This window comes from Sinocyclocheilus anshuiensis, unplaced genomic scaffold (genome assembly GCF_001515605.1).
Source record: "Sinocyclocheilus anshuiensis isolate Anshui unplaced genomic scaffold, SAMN03320099.WGS_v1.1 scaffold1706, whole genome shotgun sequence".
In the NCBI taxonomy this organism is placed as follows: Eukaryota; Metazoa; Chordata; class Actinopteri; order Cypriniformes; family Cyprinidae; genus Sinocyclocheilus; species Sinocyclocheilus anshuiensis.
The window spans coordinates 65,246-79,692 of NW_015546108.1; the positions used below are offsets into that span (position 1 = coordinate 65,246).

General features: G+C 39.4%; 3 non-coding genes across 3 annotated transcripts; all 3 read left to right on the forward strand.

Moving 5' to 3' along the window:
* Positions 1-12,944: 12,944 nt before the first annotated feature.
* On the forward strand, positions 12,945-13,016 carry trnac-gca (transfer RNA cysteine (anticodon GCA)). Its single transcript has one exon. It is a non-coding gene; the product is annotated as a tRNA-Cys (tRNA).
* A 702-nt stretch (positions 13,017-13,718) lies between these two features.
* trnaf-gaa (transfer RNA phenylalanine (anticodon GAA)) lies at positions 13,719-13,790 on the forward strand. The gene has a single exon. It is a non-coding gene; the product is annotated as a tRNA-Phe (tRNA).
* Positions 13,791-14,288: 498 nt separating this feature from the next.
* Positions 14,289-14,360, forward strand: trnac-gca (transfer RNA cysteine (anticodon GCA)). Its single transcript has one exon. It is a non-coding gene; the product is annotated as a tRNA-Cys (tRNA).
* Positions 14,361-14,447: the final 87 nt, after the last annotated feature.

Sequence of the window (14,447 nt, forward strand, 5' to 3'; positions counted from 1 at the left end):
AGGAAAACAAACAGGATGCGCTTTCTGTCGTCTTGGTCTTGAGCAGGAGCGCTTCACCGACATGATAAATATATCTATAGAATGCTTTAAATTACTATTTTAAAATGAAATAATTCAAATTGAGAACAAAAACTCTTTCATTATGTAATCTGTGCATTTCTCTAAAGGCACGTCCAATGAGGAGATGGCGAGTCAGGTTCATTCATTTTTGCAACATTGACTCAAAAAAAAAAAAAAGTCTGGGGCATCCGTCATTTGGACTTTTTTAAAACTCTGATCGATTCATGAGACATTCGTTTGTATGAAATTGTTCTGATTTTTTTCAACATGCATTCAAATATTCATGTTTAGTTTGTGCTGCAAATATTAAACAGGAAAATATCATTGATTCATATGCAGCTTGAACTGAGGCGAATTATCTCACTACAAATTAAAGAGCGTAAAAAGACGTTTATTGTTTGTATGTTATCATAAAATTGACTAAAGGCTGAGACTTTGTAGTAACAAAGCACAAAGCTGCGATTATTGGGTGGCTTGCATGCTACAAATAATGAATGAACTTTAAACATCATTTCTAAGCATTAGCCTAGACCGTAAATAAAACAGCTTGTGAATTGTCACGATTCACGTAACGTTATTTACTTCAGAAAAAGCAACAATAGGGCCTAAGTTAAGTTAACCGAGTTGGAGCCCATAACGTTTGGGGGGGCCCGTACAAATTTTTTTGCATATGGGCCCGGGGCTGACTCGCTACACCACTGACTGGCCTCTACGATAACCTGTGGTACTAACCTACAATAACCTCCTGGCTGTACTACTGTAAGCCATTGTTTGTGAATTCGTCAGTGCCATCTTCAAACCCTTGAACGCAGCCTCTTGTTCTTTTCCCCATGACCATGTACATGTTGACCTAGTGAATCACCTCAAAGGTTCTGCAATAGTAGCCAGGTAGGGAATGAATCAGCCACAGTGATTAACCAAGCCAAGGAAACTCCTAACCTCATGTGGCATTATTTTGCTGTCGAGTGTTTTGCACTTGTACCACTCTTTTACCTCCATAGGACAGTGTGTGTGACAATTGTAGTCAATACTTATGACACAGGTTCCGACACAATTTGGTGATAACCCCATTTCAAATCCAACTTGGAGAACAACTCCGCACCCATCATGTCCTCCAGAAAGTCATCAATGATGGGGAAGGTTGTACTGCTGAAGCAAAACAGCCTCATGTCCACACAAATCTTGATGTCTCCACCTTTTTATGCACCACCATGAGTGGTGACACCCATGGAGTAGGCCCTTCTACCTTTTCAATGACATCCATTCCTTCAAACTGCTGCAATTTTTCATAAATTTTTTCCTCAAGTCTTTTAGCTTCCCCAAACCATCTAAATATGCTTTGTACTCCCGCTATAATCACATCACCAATTTAGAAGCATCCTCGTGATGGACTGCATTGATGTTCGACATTACATTTACATTTACATTTAGTCATTTAACAGACGCTTTTATCCAAAGCGACTTACAATTGGGGGATACATAAAGATGATATGCAAGTGCTATAACAAGTCTCAGTCAGCTTAATTCAGTACACGTAGCAAGTTTTTTTTTTAAATTATATAATAAATAAAAAGAAAACAGATAGAATAGAAAAACAATAGGGCAAGCTAGTGTTAGAGGTCTTTTTTGCTTTTGTTAATTGTATCATAAATTAAAAGAAAACAGATAGAATACAAAAATATTAGAAAGCAAGTGTTAGTTTTAGTTTTTTTTTTTTTAAAACAAGCAGCAAATGCAGTGTGCAAGTCTAAAATGGAGGTGTTTTTTTTATTAAGAATAGAATTAGAATAGAGAGTGCTAGAGTTAGAGGGTCAAATAAAGATGGAAGAGATGTGTTTTTAGCCGATTCTTGAAGATGGCTAAGGACTCAGCTGCTCGGATTGAGTTGAGCAGGTCATTCCACCAGGAGGGAACATTTAATTTAAAAGACCGTAAAAGTGATTTTGTGCTTCTTTGGGATGAACAATAAGGTGACGTTCACTTGCAGAACGCAAGCTTCTAGAGGCACATAAGTCTGAAGTAATGAATTTAGGTAAAGGGGTGCAGAGCCAGTGGTGGTTTTGTAGGCAAACATTAATGCCTTGAATTTTATGAGAGCAGCTACTGGTAGCCAGTGCAAATTGATGAACAGAAGTGTGACGTGCATTCTTTTTGGCTCATTAAAAATTTATCTTGCTGCCGCGTTCTGGATTAATTGTAAAGGTTTGATAGAAGTGGCTGGAAGACCTGCCAAGAAAGCATTGCAATAGTCCAGCCTGGACAGAACAAGAGCTTGAACAAGGAGTTGTGAAGCATGTTCTGAAAGAAAGGGCCTGATCTTCTTGATGTTGAATAAAGCAAATCTGCAGGACCGGACAGTTTTAGCAATGTGGTCTGAGAAAGTAAGCTGATCATCAATCATAACTCCAAGTTTTCTGGCTGTTTTTGAAGGAGTTATGGTTGATGTGCCTAACTGGATGGTGAAATTGTGATGAAACGATGGGTTTGCTGGAACCATAAGCAGTTCTGTCTTGGCAAGGTTGAGTTGAAGGTGATGGTCCAATAGCACCAATGTGTCAGATTCCAAAGGCAGTTGCAGTTTTGCGTCCAAACACAGATGTCTGTGCAACATTCACAACCAAAATGTCCTCTTTGATACTCTTATTCCCTGCAACAGGCTAAATGAAGAATCCCTTAATGACCAACGGTGTATCTGACCCATAAGCATATAGCCGTTTTTACGTGCTCTTTAACTGTGTGTGACCATTGTTATACAGTGCTTGGAATATGCTGAAAACGACGATGTTGCAACTTGCTCCAGAGTCTATTAACATGGTCACTGGCATTTTGTCCACCATTATTGACATTTCAGCTCTGTTTGTCTCTCCCTGTAAAATTAACATCCATTCGGGGTCATCTTTATCTCCCATGATGTCCACTAACACTTTGTTGTGTAGGGGCTTATTGGTCACTTTGTTTACTTTCAGCCCTGTTTGAGTATTGCAAACCACTGTGAAATGACCCTCTTTGCCACAAGAACAGCACTGTTTCCTTTTTGTAACAGTGCACATTTTCCCATAATGTCCCACACGGCCATTTCAATGATGACATGCTATTTGATGTGCATTGTGCTTTATATAAATGCGGATGATTTGTATTTTGATTGTGGTTTGCCATCAGCAGACTGTTTACTTAATTGCAGTGTTTTGCCTTTTCCAAAAGCATTAATGGTGGGGTTCTTCATTTTTGCAGCTTGTTGATCCACAGGTTTCATTGTTCTGGCAATATCTTGTGATGTGAGATCCTTTTTGTGCAACAGTCTTCTCCTGAGAGCATACTTGTCAATGACTTCATAGCGAATGAAATCGTCTTTGTGATCGCCAAAATCACACTCTGATTCACTCTGCTCTTGTACTGGTTGCCGAAAAATATACCTCTCATATGGAACATTTTTCTGTGGCCTGAAGCAATCATTCAACTTTGTCAGTGTTGTATCAAACTCTTTATCAGCCACCCAAGTGAAGCAGCAATGTGCGTTTCTGAGAGTTATCTTTAATAGCGTAGGCCATCAAATAAAGTTTGAAACTGCTCACCCATTTCGCCCATCGCAATCCAATGCCGGTGGGGTCTGTGTGCAAGTCAAACGGGCTGAGAGGAGGTAGATTCATCTATTCATGGTAGATTGCTGATATTCCCCTATTTGTGTGTTTTGTATACAGTGGCATAGGCAGGGATGCACACAACTTTTTAAGCCTGGTTCTCATGAGAGCACTTAGATATTGGAATTGGTACTCACCCTGTGCGCAGCGAAACTAAACATCATCTTCCTCACAGCCCTCCTCACTGTCTGCCTCATTGTCCTCAATTTCAACTGTACTACAGGACGAACTTGCTGCCTCCTGGACGGTGGAAGTGAATGTACTTCCCTGGTTAAGTCTACGATGGGCTGTCTGCATCCATAGCTCTACTGCTGCATTTGGGTCAAATGTATCTGTAGTCATCTTTGACAAGTGAATGTGCATCAGGGCTGAAAGACGAGTATGCGACAGACGGGATCTGTACTTGTTTTTTATTATATTGAGGTGTGAGAAACCTCTCTCACAAGCTGCACTGCTCAAAGGAAGTGTAAGGGACAATTTAAGAATATTGTAAATGTTGCAGTAACAATCTGGATTGCTTGTATTAACTATCTTGACCAAGTCATACACAGAGGATGCTGCCAACCGCTTTCCTGCTTGCTTTAAATGCATCCATTCCTTTATAGTGGATTCTCTGTCAAGAGGCAAGATGGCTTCATACTTCTGGAGAATCGTGCTGATTACTGTGTTTCCAAAACTGTGGAGGTCTTGCATTTCTTGGGGCCAGGTTGATGCATCAAAAACCAAAAAGTGATCACATGACTTCAGAGATTCATATCTGCTTTCAAACTCTCCAATTAAACATCTGAGTAATTCAGCTTTGTCTCTGTCAGCATCAGCATTGTGAACTGCTTGTTTTCTGTGTTGGCCTTCTCCATCAAGCAAAAGGGTGAACTGTCCAATGGCTAGCATGAGTTCATCTTTACATTCTCCTATGGTCAGTTTTTCCTGCTGAAACCTTTGGGAAGTCAGCTGTAGAATGTTGCCAATGTCAAGCATGTTAGCCAGAAAGCACTGAAAACATTCTGTGCAGATATGCTTTAAGTCGCTGTCATCTGTATCAGACAATTGTATCTGAATAGCAGGCAACTGTCTCCATATTTTCAAGAGGGTCTCGTGCCTCCATGCAGACCATCTGATATTATGAAACTTTCCTAGTTTAGAATAGGAAATGCCATTCATTAACACTTCTAATTTTTTTGCTCCACCTCTAAATAAATAAAACTGCAACAGCTTGACAACGGAGCGATTAAACGTCTCACAATATGAAACCCCACGCTCAGATCTCAAGTGTGTGTGCAGTGCACAGAATATGCACAAGAGAATCCCCGATTGCACGTGAATAACGTGAATGATATGCCACTCCGACATTCACTCCCAGCCTTTTTAATAAAGAAATATCTTCAGCATACGAAGACATAGGGCGTGCGTGTTTAGCCTTATGAAAGTCTAGTAGAAAAATATTACAGAGAGCTGTCCGTTGCTCTTCACTTATCTTGTTTTGCCATCTAACAAGCAGGCGATCGGATATTTCTTCTGGAGTTGCATTTCTGTTAGCGATAGCTTGTACAACATTTGTATGCTCCCTGCTCTTTTTGTGTTTATCAAATGCAGGATGACTAAAATTCTTTGTCCCTGTATAGAAAGCACTACTTTTGTCTGCTATATGGGGATGCACACGACATATCTTACACCACATTTGACTGCGCTCCTCGTCGGATTCAAGACATGGCACTTCTTGGAGCCACTTGGCTCAGACTCGGCCTGACGTTTCTTTTGAGGTGGTGGAATGCCAAAGAAGCTACTTAATGTTTGCTGTTTTTTGGACATCTCTCACAGTATTAACTTTGGTTGATCTAAAATTGCGACTGTGCACTAACGACCTTCAACGACGCTGGTACGCACATGAGTATTTTGAGCATATTAACAGCGCACATTTTTCATTTTGGCTGCGCATGCGCACCAGTTGTGTGCACCCCTGGGCATATGCACATCTGTGAGAGAACGAGATGGGGCCCCTCCCACCAGCAGTGATGTCATGTATGAAGATTTATTGTGCACCTGCTGCAACATACTACTGAGTCCATCTCCCCAATTACATAACTGATTTAACAGTAATGAATGAGGTGAATTATCATTGCATTGATGCATTTTATATAATAATTATGTAGGCTGTATAATGTGTGTAGTCATTTTGATACCGCTTTTTAGTCAGACTGAAATCCCTGCAGTAATAAAAATTTAGTCTATGGACGTAGAGGCAAAAGTGCCGCTGCTCTGATTTGATTGTTATTTTAGCAATAGCAGGAGGATCCTTCAACAATAATAACACAAACATCTGTTATAGGCCCCCGGTCTACATATTTTGTTTGATAGTAATCTCATCAAAATTCATGTAGGCTAATGGCCAGAACAAGTTTTAGTTCAAACCAAGTGTGCCGCACAAGTGCTGAAAAGTGAAGTCAAAAATGTTTCGATCGCCCCCATGGTGGCTGGATCCAGTATAGGTCATAAACCCCACCCTCTCCATGTAATCTAATGGGAAGTGAGACAAAGTAAATAGTCAAAATACATTTCAAATAATTTTTTCCCAAAGATGGTTTCCGTCATTTTAGGTAGTTCTTATTATGCTTTTGTATGTTCAAGTGTTCGTTTTTATAATAAGTTTGCTTTTAATTAGTTATTTGATGCTATAAAAACGGGGTGTGGTGTCATGGTTGTGATCTTGCGATTGGGTCTGCGGGAGTTTAGGTGGGACTTTGATACCGCGGCTCCATCTCACAATCTCTACTGCGCAGACTCTGGCTCCAAATGACATTTTCGCAAGATGACAGCGGTCATACTGAGAATGTTTTGGCTTTACTTTTCTATAGTAGAAGGAAGTGGAGATGCGTTGTTCATATTTTTTTACAGTTAATGGTTCAAACACTGGCCTACATAAGCATTGCTAATTGTAGGAAAGAAATGATACAAGCAAAATTCAGGTCTCACAGTAAGAACATGAACAGTAAAAGGAGAAGAAAATACATTAAAGGAATAGCTCTATACTTTAGGATATATGCTACATTTTGAGAAAAACTAACTTTCTGTACATCTTAATATTTAATCCTTAACTTTTGACAATTAACTTATCTATTCTTTTTATCAACTGACTGCCACAAACAAACAAGCAAAAACTCTACCGAATCCTTTGTACTGTGCATTTTGGTGCGCAAAGTCATTCACTGCAGCTTTAATGTCCATGTTGCGAGCATGGGCATTCTCAATACTTAGAAGAGCTAAACTGGCATGAGTGAAGAACATGCGGGGACGTGAACACTTTTTTCCGGGCGAATGTGTTAACATAAAATATTTCAAGGGTTAGCGTGAATAAATCTAGATTTAAACTCAAAGAGACAAGATAGTCTATGCATGACCTGATGTTTTATTAGTATCCAAAATGAGGCGATGTGAATATTATGGAGCACTAAACACTCTCATGCAGTGCATGTTTCAATTATACTCAAAGTCAGAGAGCGCTCTTGCACAGAAAGTCCAAACTCATAGTAGTAATAAATTATGACGTGCCTGGAAATCCCTAATATGGCCAGAGGCATCCGGCTGAGTTGGAAACATGAAGACAATAAACACACGATTGAGACAATGTATGGCTTATGTGTGTTTTTCAAGTCATTTCCAGGTAATACATAAATTATATGAATAATACAGTGTTAATTGACATATAATTTGTTACAGTATAGGAACTATAAAATATATTTTGTGTTATTCTGTGATAAAAATGGAAAAAAGTGTTTGTATTATACAAACCAGTCATAACATTTTTATTAGGAAAAACAGAAACAAATTTATAGAATACAAATGATTATTGGCCAGCAGTGTATTTGATTTCTTAGCTAATTAAAAGTAAGGGATAAGAAAAAATAAAACCTGTCATTTAGACAAAAAAAAAAATGAATGAAATGATGGCTATGCCCCTGTAAACTGGAAAATCTTTCTTGTAACATTGTGCTCCGGAGAAATGTCTTGATAACTTTCAATTTTGAGAATGATCTTTCAGCAGTTGCAACCGTTACAGGTAAAGTTAAAAACTAAACTTAAGGGTAAGAACAGGTAGAAATAGTTCTTTAACATAACAGTTGCACATTACCAGTTTTTAAAGTGGGAGGTAAGCGCTTAACGTAAAACTTTGTGTGTTGTGTTCATTTTCTGGGCTCTTTAGACTTCGCATACAGTGCCGTTGTCTTAGAAGTATAGTGTTTATGACAAGTGAAATATGAGAGAAAATAGATTTCCCCTAGTTGTTGTTTTAGAACATTAAGCCAAGTTAAAAAAAATTTCACACACTTTTCCAGTCCACTGCACTATACCTTTGTGCTCATGTCTTGCATCTTTTGCAGTGTTTTAATGACACAGCATTATAAAAATGCGGTGCTCAAGTCAAAAGACTTTTAAAAGTTTAAAAAAGAGACATTGTGTTTTTTCCAAATTCCACTGCCGCATTTTTCAAAGCAAAAACACATTCTGTGTGATTTGTGAATGCCTTTTACAATGTCCTGCGACGGGGAACCACTAAAGGCAAGGGGCCCCCATGCAGTGCAGGGGCTGTGGGGGTGTCCCGTATGCCTGTATTTGTCTACAATCCATGTTAAAGGGTATGCATCCCAAAAGGCTTTAATCCTCATTATCAGATGTATTGTCAATCATACCATTTTGTAAACAAACATCCTTATTTATTACACTTCCACATATATATTCACATCAGCCTCCCTGCTCTCTAACTCCCCCTAATGGTCATTATCTTACTGATAACCTTCTTTGTTTTTGTTTACAAATAAAATGAGGTGGAGTCACATGACTTGACTTGAGTCACAAATATAAGGACTTGTGACTTGCTTGACTAAATAAAAAAATGACTTGACTTAGACTTGGGATCCATTGACTTGAGACTTGACTTTATAGTAACATTAATAAAATAATTTTTTTAAAGATAAATCATTGCGACATAAATTGGTAAACAAAACTCAAGACGTGAAACCGACGGCACCACTGATCAGAGTGTGGTTTCATGACACTGCACAAGCACACAAATACAGCGCGCCAAATACAGAGAGCAAGAGAATCTTTCAAGATCCTTTTGCTTGGACATAAACACTTTGAAACTGACCTTATTCATAAAAGGATATTTGCTGTATTCACAATTTACAAAGCCTGGATGTCGTCACTTCAAAAAGGAAAGGTATGTAAGCTAACACGTTAAATATCTAGAGAGAGAATAATGTAGAAAACAGCATGGGTCTTTATTTGTTTTCAAACTTAGCTTAAGTTTGACACTAAATTAAAGTAACTATTAATGATTAATGTCATGTTTTGTCATGAAACTTGAAATGCGCATTTGCCTCTCAAATCATAGTGCTTTAATGTCAAATATCGCTTAGTGATGTTTTCTCTTGCACACAAATTTATATTTATAGCATACAATATTAAGCAGTATTTCTAGAATATCAGCACGCCTGCCAACAGTTCAGTTCAGCCACAGCATCTCCGAGCAACACAGTGAACACTTTTTCTGAACAAATCCAAGGTTTTGAACGAATCTGTTGAGTGATTCAGTGACCCATTCTTGCCTAGTTCCAGAATGAATCAGCTGTTTTGAACAAATCATTTGAATGAAGGCTTCTGCGAATCACTCATGAAGACAGTTTTGCCAACTGATTTGCCACCACCTACTGGCTGTGTCCCACAAGAGCGCTTTTCTTGCTAACATTATTTCTTCACTGCTCTCTGGTTTGTGCATCAAACTAGGGCTGCATGATACTGGAAAAAACTCACGTTGTGATATTTTTTTTTCTGCGATATATATTGTGATGTGAAAAAAAAAATCAGATGACTTCAATAGCTCTATTTGGAAAAAAAATAATCAGTGATTGGGGTGATTTTGTAGGCGAGTGAATCAGAATAGGAAATAAACAAATTACAAGCATAGATAAATAACAGAACAAAGATACAAATGAAATAAGCAGTGCTTTATTTGAATAATCAAATGTAAAATAACTGCATAGTTTTCTCTATAAATTAGATCTAACAAATCTGTGTTAAAGCTACAAAAGTGAGTTTTCATTGTGTATTGTTGTTTGATTAACGTCCATGACAGAGAAAGCAACAGCAACATTAAACTGCTGTGAACCAATATACTGTTACACATCCATTTTCTTTCTCAATTGTTTCCCTTCACCTAAGCCATAAGCATCTGTGTCTACAAGGATACTTGCAGAGCACTGTATTTCAGGCACAAATAGACGCAGAAGTGAACAGAATTCAGAGTTCACGTGCACCTGCGTGGCTCTCACCGCGTCTACACTGATCGCGAGCGGCGCGGCGTGGCGCGACAAAATACTATAGAACCCATTTTAATCAGTGATGCTGTGACTGACTACACTGGATGCGGCGCGGCACGACAAATCCCCGACAGTAAAGTCTCTTTATGACCTACTGACACAAAGTTCAAATGATTTGCAAAGGTCGCTTTGTCGCGTCCAGTGTAGACATACTTTGGGGCCGTTCACATGTCGCGCCTAAAAACGCATGGAAAACGCCAGCCGCGACGCTCTCTCCTTCTTTCCAAAGCGTTCAGGAGCTTGCGCTTACGTGGCGTCTGCCGTTGCTAAGCGACCGTGACCTGGCGCTCTCAGCGACAACGCGGAAGTTTCAACAAAGGATAAATGGATTTCCAGCACTGAAAATTGCGTGCAGTAGCTCTGATACTAAATGTATTTAAAATGGGTATCTCTGTACAGCTGTCTCGTCCGGTGTAGACACCGTGTCTGTGTGTGAGCAAAGAAAACAATCAGTATAAATATAACGACCAGTATACTAAACATCGCACATCCTGCGATGTGGCTATCGCAGATGCGCACATCGCGATATCGATGCTAAAACGATATATCGTGCAGCCCTACATCAAACTCTATTGGGATATAGCTCAGTGGTAGAGCATTTGATTACAGATCAAGAGGTTCCTGGTTTGGACTTGGCATGCTTAGTGTAACCAATGGCTTGACTTCAGAGTGAGGCTGTCGTTTGATTTTCTCGAAATGAAGGGTCTAATTTCCTATGTGTGGTTTCGATACAGCATTTTGCTGCAGATGAAGAGGTCCCCGGTTCAAATGTGGGTGTCCATGTTGGACTTGGCAGCTTCGGAATAAACAAACCATTGAATTCTTACCGAATCTGTCATTGCTTGTCATTTTCAAATTGAACCATCTAATCTCCTTTCTGTGATTATGTGCATTATTCTTTATGAGAGTGTAGCTCAGTGGCTGAGCATGAGACTACAGATCGAGAGGTCCCCGATTCAAAAACCGGGTGCCCCCTTTGGACTTGATTGTCTTCTTTGAAGTAACCGAAGCCTTGATTTCAAAGTGCAGTTGTTGTTTTTTCATATTCTCAAAATTAAGGATCTAAGTTCCTATGTGTGATTTTCAGTTTGTGACACTGTGGGGGTATTGCTCAGAGGTGGGGTATTTGACTGTGGGTCAAGAGATCCCAGGTTCAAATCCAGGTGCCCCCTTTGGACTTGTCAGCTTGTCAGTGAGTCTATCATTGTTGGATATTGTCAAAATGAATGAACTCCTTTTCTTTCTGTGCTTTTGTGTAACAGACAGGGTTCGTACAAGGTGCTTAAAGTGATTGAAGTACTTGAATTTGACTTTTTGACATTTATGTCCTGGAAAACCCTTGAGAACTGCCATATTTATGCAAAGGTACTTGAAAAGTACTTGAATTTTTCACGCAAAATTAACAATGCAGCGCGATATAAACACAGAGCCATTTCACCTGGCTTTCAGGAGTGCACGAGATCTCGCGATATTAAACGTGACAATGATACTCCTAGGTGTAAAGCAGTCTCGCGATATCAGTATGAAGTTGGGTTTGTGGTAAAACCTTTGATAGTGCTAGCATTATATTGTTCGGTCTTTTATTGCATGTGCTGTTTGTTTGGGTTTCCAAACACGTGCTTTTGGGAACGCATATTAAGTCTGACGCACTTTGTGTTGCACTGTTATCATTTACAAGCGTGTAACACGTCTCCATCTCAGCAGCTCGGTCGACAAACTCTTCCTCTACATATGCTGTGAGATTGGCTTGCTTAACATCTCACTAGATTTGTAACGTAAATCATTAATAAACCTATGCCAACACAGGAGAATACATCAACATACTTCTAAATATGCGATTTGTTGTCCATCGTGATTTCAAAATAAAATGTTAAACCCTCGCTCTGAGTTTGCAAGTGGCCAAATATTAAAATTAAATGGATTTAAACGTCGTTTGGCCAATATTAAGAAAGGATTTGAATCACGCTGTAAAGTGAAACATCACAAGCTGTCGGCGCCCTCTGGAGGTATTTGTTATAATACATAATGCACTTAAGTTGGTTATGTTCATATTATGTATAGGCATATTACATTATGCATTTAACAATATGTAATTACTTGGTTTTGATTCTTTATTTAAACCAATTATTATTGCCCCATCGTTATTTTATATATAGATATAGTCATATTAAAGCCTGTTTTTCACTTAGGTCATAAAAAATGTCAGATTAATCAATTGTCAAAATAATCAGTAGATTACTTGATTCCTTGAAAGTCCTGGAATTTCATTTTGCTTTATCTGTACGAACCCTGGGTCTCGCTCAGAGGTAGAGCATTTGACTGCAGATCAAGTGGTCCCCAGTCCCCAAATCCGGGTGCCCCCTTTGTTCTTCTTGGCAGCTTTGGAGTAACCAAAGCCTTTACTTTATAGTGAAGATGTTGTTGTATGATATTGTAAAAATGAAGGATCTAATTTCCTGTGTGCAGTTTTGAGCTGCTGATTCTCTGGGGGTATAGGTCAGTGGTAGAGCATTTGACTGCAGATCAAGAGTCCCCAGTTTAAATCAGGGTGCCCCCTTTATACTTGGCAGCTTTAGGTTAACTGAAGTCTTTATTTTAAAGTGAAGATGTTGTTGTTGTACAATATTGTCAAAATGAAGGATCTAATTTCCTGTGTGCGGTTTTGAGCTCTTGCTGTTGTTTGGGTATAGCTCAGTGGTAGAGCATTTGACTGCACATCAAGAGCTCCCCAGTTCAAATCTGGGTGCTCCCTTTGGGCTTGGCAGCTTTGGAGTAACCAAAGCCTTTATTTTGAAGTGAAGATGTTGCTGTTTGATATTGTCAAAATGAAGGATCTAATTTCCTGTGTGCAGTTTTGAGTTGCTGTTTTTGTGGGGGTATAGCTCAGTGGTAGAGCATTTGACTGCAGCTCAAGAGGTCGCCAGTTCAAATCTGGGTGCCCCCTTTGGACTTGGCAGCTTTAGGTTAACTAAAGCCTTTATTTTAAAGTGAAGATGTTGTTGTTGTTCGATATTGTCAAAAAGAAGGATCTAATTTCCTGTGTGCGGTTTTGAGCTGCTGATTCTGTGGGTGTATAGCTCAGCGGGAGAGCATTTGCCTGCAGGTCAAGAGGTCCCCAGTTCAAATCTGGGTGCCCCCTTTAGACTTGGCAGCTTTGGAGTAACCGAAGTCTTTATTTTAAAGTGAAGATGTTGTTGTTGTACGATATTGTCAAAATGAAGGATCTAATTTCCTTGGTGTGGTTTTGAGATATTGCTTTTGTGGTGGTATAGCTCAGTGGTAGAGTATTTGACTGCAGGTCAAGAGGTCCCCAGTTCAAATCTGGATGCTCCCTTTGGGCTTGGCAGCTTTGGAGTAACCAAAGCCTTTATTTTGAAGTGAAGATGTTGCTGTTTGATATGGTCAAAATGAAGGATCTAATTTCCTGTGTGCGGTTTTGAGCTGCTGATTTTATGGGGGTATAGATCAGTGGTAGAGCATTTGACTGCCGATCACGACACCCCCAGTTCAAACCTGGGTGTTCTGTTTGGACATGACAGCTTTGGAGTAACCAAAGCCTTTGTTTTAAAGTGAAGATTTTCTTATTTGATATTGTCAAAATTAATTATCTAATTTCCTGTGTGCGGTTTTGAGATGCTGATTTAGTGGGGGTATAGCTCAGTGGTAGAGCATTTGACTGAAGATTAAGAGGTCCCGAGTTCAAATCTGCGTGCTCTCTTTGGAACTGGCAGCTTCAGGTTAACCTAAGCCTTTATTTTAAAGTGAAGATGTTGTTGTATGATATTGTAAAAATGAAGGATCTAATTTCCTTAATTTGAGCAGTTTAACACGTGGGGGTATAGCTCAGTGGCAGAGCTTTTGACAGCAGATCAAGAGGTCCCCATTTCAAATCTGGGTGCCCCCTGTAGACTTGGCAGCTTTGGAGTAACCAAAGCCTTTACTTTATATTGAAGATGTTGTTGTATGATATTGTAAAAATGAAGGATCTAATTTCCTGTGTCCGATTTTGAGCTGCTGATGGCGTTGGGGTGTAGCTCAGTGGTAGAGCATTTGACTGCAGATCAAGCGGTCCCCAGTTCAAATCTGCGTGCTCCCTTTGGACTTGGCAGCTTTGGAGTAACCAAAGCCTTTCTTTTAAACTGTAGATGTTGTTATGTGATATTGTCAAAATGAATTATCTAATTTCTTGTGTGCGGTTTTGAGCTACTGATTTTGTGGGGGTATAGCTCAGTGGTAGAGCATTTGAATGCAGATCAAGAGGTCCCCAGTTGAAATCTGGGTGCCCCCTTTAGACTTGGCAGTTTTGGAGTAACCAAAGCCTTTATTTTGAAGTGAAGATGTTGCTGTTTGATATTGTCTAAATGAAGGATCTTCT